The 10,401-nt window shown below is 31.0% G+C and overlaps 1 long non-coding RNA gene across 1 annotated transcript in view; it reads right to left on the bottom strand.

Annotated features, from left to right (window-relative positions):
* Positions 1–7,388: 7,388 nt before the first annotated feature.
* Positions 7,389–10,401, bottom strand: part of LOC112127853 — an 81,625-nt gene continuing 78,612 nt past the window's right edge. The window contains exon 3 of the long non-coding RNA XR_002910754.1: positions 7,389–7,970. This is a non-coding gene — a long non-coding RNA (uncharacterized LOC112127853). The remainder of the gene's footprint in view (positions 7,971–10,401) is intronic.

Below are 10,401 nucleotides of genomic sequence, written 5' to 3'. Positions count from 1 at the left end.
GAGAGGAATGAGAATAAAATAACACGATGACTGTAAATTTCGATAGTTATCTGTTATAAATTTTTTTTTTCGGGAACTGAAGCATAATACGACGCCTAAATTGCGCCTGCAGATGTGCGACATAAGTTTATAAAATTTATCCTTTGCATATTTTTGATAGCTAAAGGCCAACAGTGTTTTATTCAAGTTTTTTTTCAGTTTTTCATTGTTCTAAAAATCTACGGATATTAGAAAAGTACAAGTCACATAGAAATTACTTGTGCTTCTTTAAAAAAAATAAATTGTGATTTTCTTGGGCAAAAAAATCGCAGATACTAGAGAACAAGCAGCCAAGAAGCATATACTTGTTTTTGATGAAAGACAAGCAGAGTATCATTACTGTTTTTTGAGAAGAATTAGATGTTACTGGAAAATAAAACGCCAAGTAGAAGATATATTTGTTTATTGCAAGACGTGTTGCCAATCATTGTGGTTTTATGGAATAGAATCGGATCATATTATGAAAAAAATCAAGTAGCAGATACTCGATTGTCATGTAAAACACGCAGGTTATCATTGTGGTTTTGTTGAAAAGAATCAACTAATACTAGAAAAGAACCAGCTGATATTGGTACTTTCTTAGAACTAGGAATGATTTGAAGGTTATTGTTGTATGGGTGTAACCAATGATTCTGTATGAAAAAATCACCATATACAACAAAAAAAAAAAAAAAAAACTTTAAAAAATCGATTAGCAGATACTCGATTTTCTTATAAAACACGCACATTTTATTACACTGGAAAACAAGCAGCTGATATTTGTACTTTCTTAGAAATAGGAATGATTTGAAGGTTATTGCTGTATGGGTTAACCGGTGAGACTTCCTGAAAAAAGAGCTTATACTAAAAAAAAAATTTAAAAAATCCAGTAGCAGATACTCGATTTTCTTATAAAACACGCACATTTTAATATACTAGAAAATAACCAGCTGATATTTGTACTTTCTTAGAACAAGCAATGATTTGAAGGTTATTGTTGTACGGGTGTAACCAGTGAGACTTTTTGAAAAAATCAGCTTATACTATAAAAAAAAGCCTTAAAAAATCAAGTAGCAGATACTGGATTTTCTATAAAACACGAACATTTTATTATACTAGAAAATAACCACCTGAAATTTGTACTTTCTTAGAACTAGCAATGATTTGAAGGTTATTGCTGTATGGGTGTAACCGGTGAGACTTTCTGAAAAAATGAGCTTATACTAAAAAAAAAACCCTTAAAAAATCAAATAGCAGATACTTTTTTTCTTATAAAACACGCACATTTTATTATACTAGTAAACAAGCAGCTGATATTTGTACTTTCTTAGAACTTTTGAAGGTTATTGTTGTATGGGTTTAACCATTGAGACTTTCTGAAAAAATCAGCTTAAAAAAAAATTAAGTAGCAGATTTTCGATTTTTTTATAAAATGTTTGTACTTTTTTAGAACCAGCAATGATATTCGATGGTTATTGTTGCATAAGTGTAACCAGTGGGACTTTTTGAAGAAGAATCTTGCAAAACGAGCAGATAATCGTTGTGGTTTTTTTGAATAGAGTCAGCTGACATAAAAAAACAATTAGCCAAGTAAAAGATACACGTATGTCCAAGACGAGTTGTATACAAAAAACCTAGTCAAGTAGCAGATCAATGTTTCTTGCAACACGACTTGCTTGTCGTTTTTTTTTCTTTTATTTTTATCAACCAATACTAAAAAACAACTTTCTCAGAACTAGCAATGACATTTGATGGCTATTGTTGTACAATTGTATCCAGTGGGACTTTTTGAAAAAAATCTTGCAAAACAATCAGATAATCATTGTGGTTGTGTTGAATAGTCAGTTGATATAAACAAAAACAATCAGCCAAGTAAAAGATACACATATGTCCAAGACGAGTTGCTTATAAGAAAAACTAGCCACGTAGCAGATCAATGTTTCTAGCAAGACGACTTGCTTATCGTTTTTTCTTTTTTTATCAGCTAATATTAGAACACAACTTTCTTAGAACTAGTAATGACATTTAATGGCTACTGTTGTAAGGGTGTAACCAGAGGGCTTTTTGAAAAAAAATCTTGCAAAACAAGCAGATAATCATTGTGGTTTTGTTGAATAGAGACAGCTGACATATAAAAAAACGTTAGCCAAGTAAAAGATACACGTATGTCCAAGACTAGTTGCTTATACAAAAAAACTAGCCATGTAGCGGATCAATGTTTCTAGAAAGACGACTTGCTTATCGTTTTTTCTTTTTTTATCAGCTAATATTATAAAACAACTTTCTTAGAACTAGTAATGACATTTGATTCTATTGTTGTATGGGTGTAACCAGTCGGGCGTTTTGAAAAAAAAATACAAAACAAGCAGATTATCAGTGTGGTTTTGTTGAAAAGAATGAGCTAATATTAAAAAAAAAAGAACAAGTAAAAGACACACATGTTTCTTGCCAGATGAGTTGCTTACCATTGTGGTTTTATTGAAAAAAATCAATTGATATTTAGGAAAATAGCCAAGTAGCAGATCGACATGTTTCTTACAACTAATCGTCACGATTTAAAAAAAAAAATCAACTCTCAATAACTAGCAATGATTTAAAGGCTAGTGTTGTATGGGTGTAAACAGTGGGACTTTTTGAAAAAAATCAGCTTATACTAAAAAATAAGCAGTAAATACTTGTGATTCTCGCAACACAGTCACGTTATCATTTTTTCCCACAAATTATTATGGAATTTCACATATATCTTTATATATAAAAATAATTAGTTGCAAATAGTAGGACGCACAGTGAAACGACACCATACATTTAAAAAATATTGTATATATTGTATTGCACACAATAAAAATTTATTCTATTCTAAAAAAATCGTGTTATCCTTATAAATTTTTGTCAACGATTTAGGAGATAAGTGTCTATATAAACTCAAGAAACTAAAAAAGTTTTTCTTTTAATATAATTAGCTATACTTGTCTCTGTTGCAAAAAAGTAGCCTAAATATTGAGATTTTGAAAAGAAACACCTGATAGAGACAAAAATCAAACTATTTATATTGTTCTTTTCTTCTAGAGAACAAGCAGGTAATTCTTCAAAAATCAGCGGAAACGTGATTTTGTGTTTTGGTGTTTTTACCAGGACATCTACTAAAAATTAATATTTTAAAGATGAGATTCAGATTCTTGAATTCAAATTTTCTTTAAATATACACTGCTTTCGAAGTACTAGATCAATAGAATCATTCTAGAAATGTTTTAGCAGTGTTATTAATTTTCTAATATTAATCAATATATGTTTAGTGGTCATAATTGCCCAAATTAATTATTTCAATAAATTATTCTTTTTATCTAAGGTCTTTGTCGAGATGAAGCTAGAATCTCGATCGGGATTCGAACCCACGACCTTCGGCTTTTCTAATATATTCATAAGATTTCATTTTGTGGCTGTTTTCCAAGAGTAAAGGCTTAAAATAAACATTGGCTATTATATTTGTTATACTTTCCTTTACTTTTTACGCTTTGGAGCTTGTCAAATGGAAGAAATCTAAAAAAATATCAAAAATGAACCGGAAGAAAGGACGAAGATAGTGTAACCGTGAATACTCGGACTTCTCTGAAAATCAAGATTTGAAAGAAAAATTATCCATGAGATTTGCAAATTATACTCATGTTGATGTCAAGAGTTGAGCTATCGTGCCACTCCTTTGACTTATTTATATAAAAATTTAACCAACGGTTGCCGAGGTCAAGAGTAAAACAAACACGCCCGAAACAAGAAGCTGTCCGATTTCGTTATAATGTGATACGTGTTTGTTTTGCCCGGTCTTTTTCTTTTTTCATAGAATTGCACGTACAAAAATAAAACACCGGATAGCATTTTCATTTGAATATCCATAATTTGACTACAACCTTCGACGGGTTTGAAAACTCCCAAAAGATTTTAAGGCGTGCCGGTTTTCGCCCCGGCTCAAGGTTCCGAAGAAACGAAGGCCTCGATGTTTATTTTGTTTCGTTCCGTGGATGTTTTTGTTCCTTTTCGGATCTCGGTCGCGAGATGCAATCTAACCGGGCGAGATCACGAAAACGATGTCATTACAGAAAGTGAAGATCAGTGCAAGAATTCAAGGATAACCGGTGGTAACAATGTGGGCAGGGAGGGAAACACTTTCCGGGATTTAATTCGTGGTCTTCCATTTAGAAATTAATGAAGTTGCTACGATGAAATAGTTGTTGGTTAAAAAAAAGCATTGTGTGTTTATTTTCATATTGCTCTAGTTTCATGATAACAAGCACAATTTTCTTACTCGACCAACTGTTTTTTAAAATACACTTCAACATTCTAAACTATCCCTTATATCTTAACTCACAAAATTAAATAAAAGAGAGTTCCAGCACTGGTTGGTTTCTTTCCGCACTGCCAGGTCTGACAGAGCTGTCAGATTTGTGTATAACTATACCATTTGCTCAATGTATATTTTGTCCAGATAGCAAAAAAGAAAATAAATTAATTAGAAACATCATTAAAAAAATGAAAAAAACATTTGTTACATTGTTTTCTTAATCTCACATTTGTTATTCACCACATACTTTCTTACGTTCATTCAAATCTCTTTCGAAAGTAAGATTAAAGTAAAGTAATTTAGAAAAAATAGAGCTACATATATTTTTAAAATATTTTTATTGAATAAAAAAATAAATAGATTGACTCGCCGTGCATTAAATAAATTATTGAAAATTATCAGTTCACTTGTTACTAGTTATGAATAATCGCACACCTAGCCGTTCATAATTTTCCTTTTAATAATTTATAAGTGATTTTATGAGTGTTTTTATAAAAAAAATTAACAACGGTTGGTCATTGTCAATACAAAAACAAATCATTAAAAAAATGAAAAAACAACTTTTGTAACATTGTTTTGTTAGTCTCACATTTGTTATTCACCACATACTTTCTTACGTTCATTCAAATCTCTTTCGAAAGTAAGATTAAAGTAAAGTAATTCAGAAAAAATAGAACAACATATATTTTTAAAATATTTTTTGTTGAATGAAAAAAATAAATAGATTAACTCGCTGTTTATTAAATAAACTATTGAAAAATATCAGTTCACTTGTTACTAATTGTGAATAATTGCACACTTAGCCGTTCATAATGTTCCTGTTAATAATTTATCAGCGATTTTATGACTGTTTTTATTTAAAAAAATTAATAACGGTTGATCATTGTCGATACATCGGGTCCGCCCAACTTCGCTTTTGCCTGGAGCCAAGCGTTCAAATCTCTTCCGGTCCGCTTGACGTGCAATCTTTGTTTATTATCTCATCACGCTTTTGAAATTAACTACAATCAATTTAAAAAATAAATAAATAAACAAAAAACAATGATTGAATCAAAATTATGCAAAAGTTTTATCTTAATAAAACTATTCACTATTATTGATTAAAAGAAAATATTGATTGAAACAAGTCAATTTTTGATGGCTGATTTTTCCTGTGGTCGTTAAATCTGTTCAATAATCAGTTGGCGAAATGTTGAAATTTGGTCCGCCCAACCTCGCTTTCAGCGGGGAATTAAGGCGTTAAAATCTCTTCCGGTCCACTTGACGTGCAATCTTTGTTTATTATTTCATCACTCTTTTGAAATTAACTACAATCAATTTAAAAAAACATAAATAAATTTAAAAAAAGATGGAATCAAAATTATGCAAAATCTTAATAAAACTATTCACTGTTATTGATTAAAAACAAATATTGATTAAAATAAGTCATTTTCTGATCGCTGATTTTTCCTGTGATCGTTAATATCTGTTCAATAATCAGTTGGCGAAATGTTGAAATTTGGTCCGCCCAACCTCGCTTTCAACGGGGAGTTAAGGCGTTAAAATCTCTTCCTTGAGGGGGTCATAAGCCTGTTACGCGATTGAAAGATAGCCTTTATTTATTCTTTTGCCCTAGATTGACGATTGAAAAAAAAAACTGGTGATATTTTAAATAATTTGCGTCAAGAAATTATGTAATATTTTAATCAATCATAGTTTTAACATTACTTAGTGCTTCCAACAAAATTATCGATCAAATATAAATTTACAACCTGATAGCTTGGAGTTAGAAAATTAAATTTTCTTACGAGACGAAATCCCATTGATTTAAACAAAACCTCTAAATATTAATTAATTTCAAAAATAAACTATTTACATTTAAATCATGCATAACCTACTTTTTTAATGTTTTGCTGCTTTAAATAAATTAAATTGTTTTTAATTTAATCGTGTTTTTTGGCTGTTATATTTTTCTTTTTATTTCTTCAGTCAGGATCTCATTTTAAATCTCGATCGAAATCCCTGGTATGGCCAAACTTGTACTTGGCCTGGATCTAGTTAAAAATTTCTGCCCGAAAAAGGCTCATGGTATGATTCGCATATATTTATTCTTTTATACCGATTTGGCTGAAGGCAATTTGGCAGTAAAATAAATACAAAACAAATATTTATTGTAGTAATTAATTATTAATATTATGCAAAGTTATCTTATCTTCGTTAGCTTTAATTTAAATTATAAAAAAATTAAAATTTAATTAATTCTCAGTATTTGTGAGTTGATTGACGGTGATTTATTCTTTCGTCCCGATTTGGCTGCAAGGAATTTGGTAAAATGAATATTTTTAAAAAACTGGGGTTTGATTTCAATTAGGACTTCATGAAAAGCTCTAAGCATAAAATCAATGTGTTCACGTTTCTTTTATTTGTCTTCCTGACTGGTTTTAACTTCTTTTTTATTGGTTTAACATTTTCAGATTGCCTGGTGCAAGACTTTAAAGTCTCCCATGAAAAAGCAATTGAAATCGTGAACTCATAAAAACAACGCAATATTTCACCTTTTATTAGTTATTTATAATAAATTTTATATTTCTTTCAAGAATGTAATGTCGACATATTGACTTTTTCCCGATAAAAATTGAAATCCTTGGACAGCACAAATATCTTTCCTAAGATGGTTTAAAAAATGATTCACAAATGACCTTTATTTTCATATTTTATACAGATTTTTTTAAATTTAGTTTTTATTCATAAAATAAACTAACTTAGACCTGTACAGATTAATCTTGTAATAAAAATGCAAAGTTGAGTCGAACATTTGAGTTTTTATCTTTTTATTTTTTGGTATCTTTTATAATCTTTCATCAAATAAAATATAAACTTTTAGATTCAAAGTTGAAAAAGCGAAGGTGATCGCCCGTTCGATGGTGCTTTCACAATCCGAAGTAGGCAACCGCCGAGCTCATCTCTTTATGATTCAAGGCCTCATAACTGAGGCAAGGGCGCCTAGAAAAAAAAATGCGACTCCAGCATGATAATTATACTGACTTCATCTTTTTAAACGATGAAGATAATTATAATCCGGTTTGACGTCGCGAATAAACCCTCTTCTTCAGCTTTAAGTCCTTGCGGTTACACGTCTCGATGATGAAAAAGCTGAAAGCTTTTTCCCATATGGGAAAAACTTAAGGATCATGTGTAATAAATTATCCGGCTAACTTGAATCGTTGAAATTTTTCAGAGGTTGCGTTTATTTAAAAGACCGATGATTCAGATAGCCGGAAGCCTAGAAAACTTGACAAATTGCCGGTAATTTTTAGGATTAATTGAAAGGTTAGGAAGACGGTGTATTTTGGGTTGATCTTGACCTTTTCCAAAAATATGGTTTTTTGTTTATCCTTTTCCGAGAGAACAATGTAATCTTTAAGATTATGAAATTAGTCTGATAAAAGGCCGGATTGTATTTACACTTCGTCGTGCTTCCTAATGCAGATCACGATTTCGTATAAACGGTCCAGCCTTGGCAGGGCGATGTGCTCACACCTGCAATTTCGCCTCCACGGGCTATTTGGCGATGTCCAGTTTTTATTTCGGCTAAACCTCGTGATAGCCAATGCCGGTAGCTGCTGCGTAGAAAATGGTCCTGGAAAAAAACGAAAGTATCGAAGTCGATTTCAATGAAAGTAAGAGAAATGTGGTTTAAAGCCTTTTGATCTTTACCGTTCCCCAGGCCGCGATTAATTGATTCCCGGTACTCGGAAATAAAAATACAGGCGGCATTAATCTGCCATCTTCGTGGGAAAGTCCTTTTCCGATTGTATCCTTTTTTCCCCACCTTTTGGCCTTTTGGCTCTTCGCTCACGTCAGGTTTTATCACTGAGGGACAAGGTGACGTTAAATAGAGTCGGCCAAGGTCTTGTATTTCTTCAGAGACAATGCGCCGTAACTGAAAACCGCAAACGAGCGTTGCCCATCCTAGGACGATGCAATTTGCCTATTTTAGAAATATATGAGTCTTTCTAGTTCCGCCTTTCTAGGCTATGAACAAAAAAAAACTCTAAGACAGAAAAATCTTAAATAGGCAATGGAATTTTTTTTACAGAATTATCTTCTTCACCAGTCTTATATAAACATTTATGTAAGAGAAGTTCATAACATCTTTTTCCCCTAAGAACAGACATCATTATTTCAATCTAAAATTTAAAAAATACAGAATATTTAAGCCAGAATTTTACAAGTTGATATTGTTCAATTCCGCCAGAAATGTTGGATTGAAATACATCATAGGAATTTTTCTGCACCATAGATTCAAAATAAAAAAATCCAAGAAGCCAAGAACCGTAGGAAAAGATCAAAAACAAAATTGCCACCCTTTTTCTACTGTTTAAATAAAAAATTCAAATAGTTAATATTTAAGCCAGAATTTGGCAAGTTTATTGTTCAAATCCTTCAGCAATTTTGGCAGGTGTTTATAGAAAATTTCACAAAGGTCTCGGATCGTTAAAAATAAAAGTAAAAATCCAGATCCTTAACTAAAATCTCGAAAAATGTTCCTTAAGCTTAAGACGAATCTCCGACAAACGAAAACGAATACTTCTCTGTTTATTTCTACTATTTAAAAAAAAATTGGAAAACACCTAAAAATATTTAAGTCAAAATTTTGCAAGTTTCGTTGCTCATATCTTTCAGCAGTTTTCTAATAAAAGATCTAATAGGAATTTTTCCTGCAAGATCTTTCCAATGTGAAGAAAAAGGGTTAAACTCCAGGAAGCCAAGGAGCATGTCAAAAATGTCCTTAGCCTTAAAAGAAATCCACGGCCAACAAGATCAGCATAAACAAAATTTCAATTGCAACCCTTATACCTTTTTTCTACTGTTTAAATAAAAAAATTCAAATACTTAATATTGAAGCTAGAATTTGGCAAGTTTATTGTTCAAATCCTTCAGCAATTTTGGCAGGTGTTTATAGAAAATTTCACAAAGGTCTTGGATCATCGAAAATAAAAATTCCTTAAAAAATGCTCGAAAAATGTTCCTTAAGCTTAAAACAAATCTCTGACAAACTAAAACTAATAATTTTCACTTTATTTCAACTATTTACAAAAAATTGGAAAACGCCTAAAAATATTTAACTCAAAATTTTGCAAGTTTCGTTGTTCATATCTTTCAGCAGTTTTCTAATGAAAGATCTAATAGGAATTTTTCCTGCAAGATCGTTCCAATGTGAAGAAAAAGGGTTAAAATCCAGGGAGCCAAGGAGCATAACAAAAAAGTCAAAAATTTCCTTAGCCTTAAAAGAAATCCACGGCCAACAAGATCAGCATAAACAAAATTTCAATTGCAACCCTTATACCTTTTTTCTACTGTTTAAATAAAACAAATGCAAATATTTAATATTTAAGCCAACATTTGACAAGTTTATTTTTCAAATCCTTCAGCAATTTTGACAGGTGTTCGTAGAAATTTTTATTAATTTTTTTTTAGGTTTCGAATCATTGAAAATAAAAGTAAAAATCCAATTCTTTAAAAAATGCTCGAAAAATGTTCCTTAAGCTTAAAACAAATCTCTGACAAACTAAAATAATAATTTTCTGTTTATTCCAACTATTTAAAAAAAAGAGAAAACGCCTAAAAATGTTTAAGTCAAAATTTTGCAAGTTTTGTTGTTCATATCTTTCATCAGTTTTGTAATGAAAGACCAAAGAGGAATTTTCCTAAACAAATGTTCCAATATGAAGAAAAAGTGTAAAACTCCAGAGAGCCAAGGAGCATAACAAAAAAGGTCAAAAATGTCCTTAGCCTTAAAAGGAATCCACGGCCAACAAGATCAACGCCCAAAAAACTAAATTTGAATTGCAATCCTTCCATCCTTTTTCCTACTGTTTAAATAAAAAATGCAAATACTTAATATTTAAATCGGCATTTTGCAAGCATTATTTTTCAAATCCTTGAACAATTTTGGATAGTGTCCTCAGCATTGACGCAGGTTCTGAACCATTAAAAGTCAATGGTAAAACTCCAGAGAGGCAACAACCTTAACTAAACGCTCAAAAATATCCTTAGCCTTAAAACGA

The sequence above is a fragment of the Cimex lectularius genome, unplaced genomic scaffold (assembly GCF_000648675.2).
Source record: "Cimex lectularius strain Harlan isolate CLEC.00 unplaced genomic scaffold, Clec_2.1 scaffold145, whole genome shotgun sequence".
Taxonomy (NCBI): Eukaryota; Metazoa; Arthropoda; class Insecta; order Hemiptera; family Cimicidae; genus Cimex; species Cimex lectularius.
Note: the sequence above shows the minus strand (reverse complement) of the source record. Positions and strands in the feature narration are given on the sequence as shown.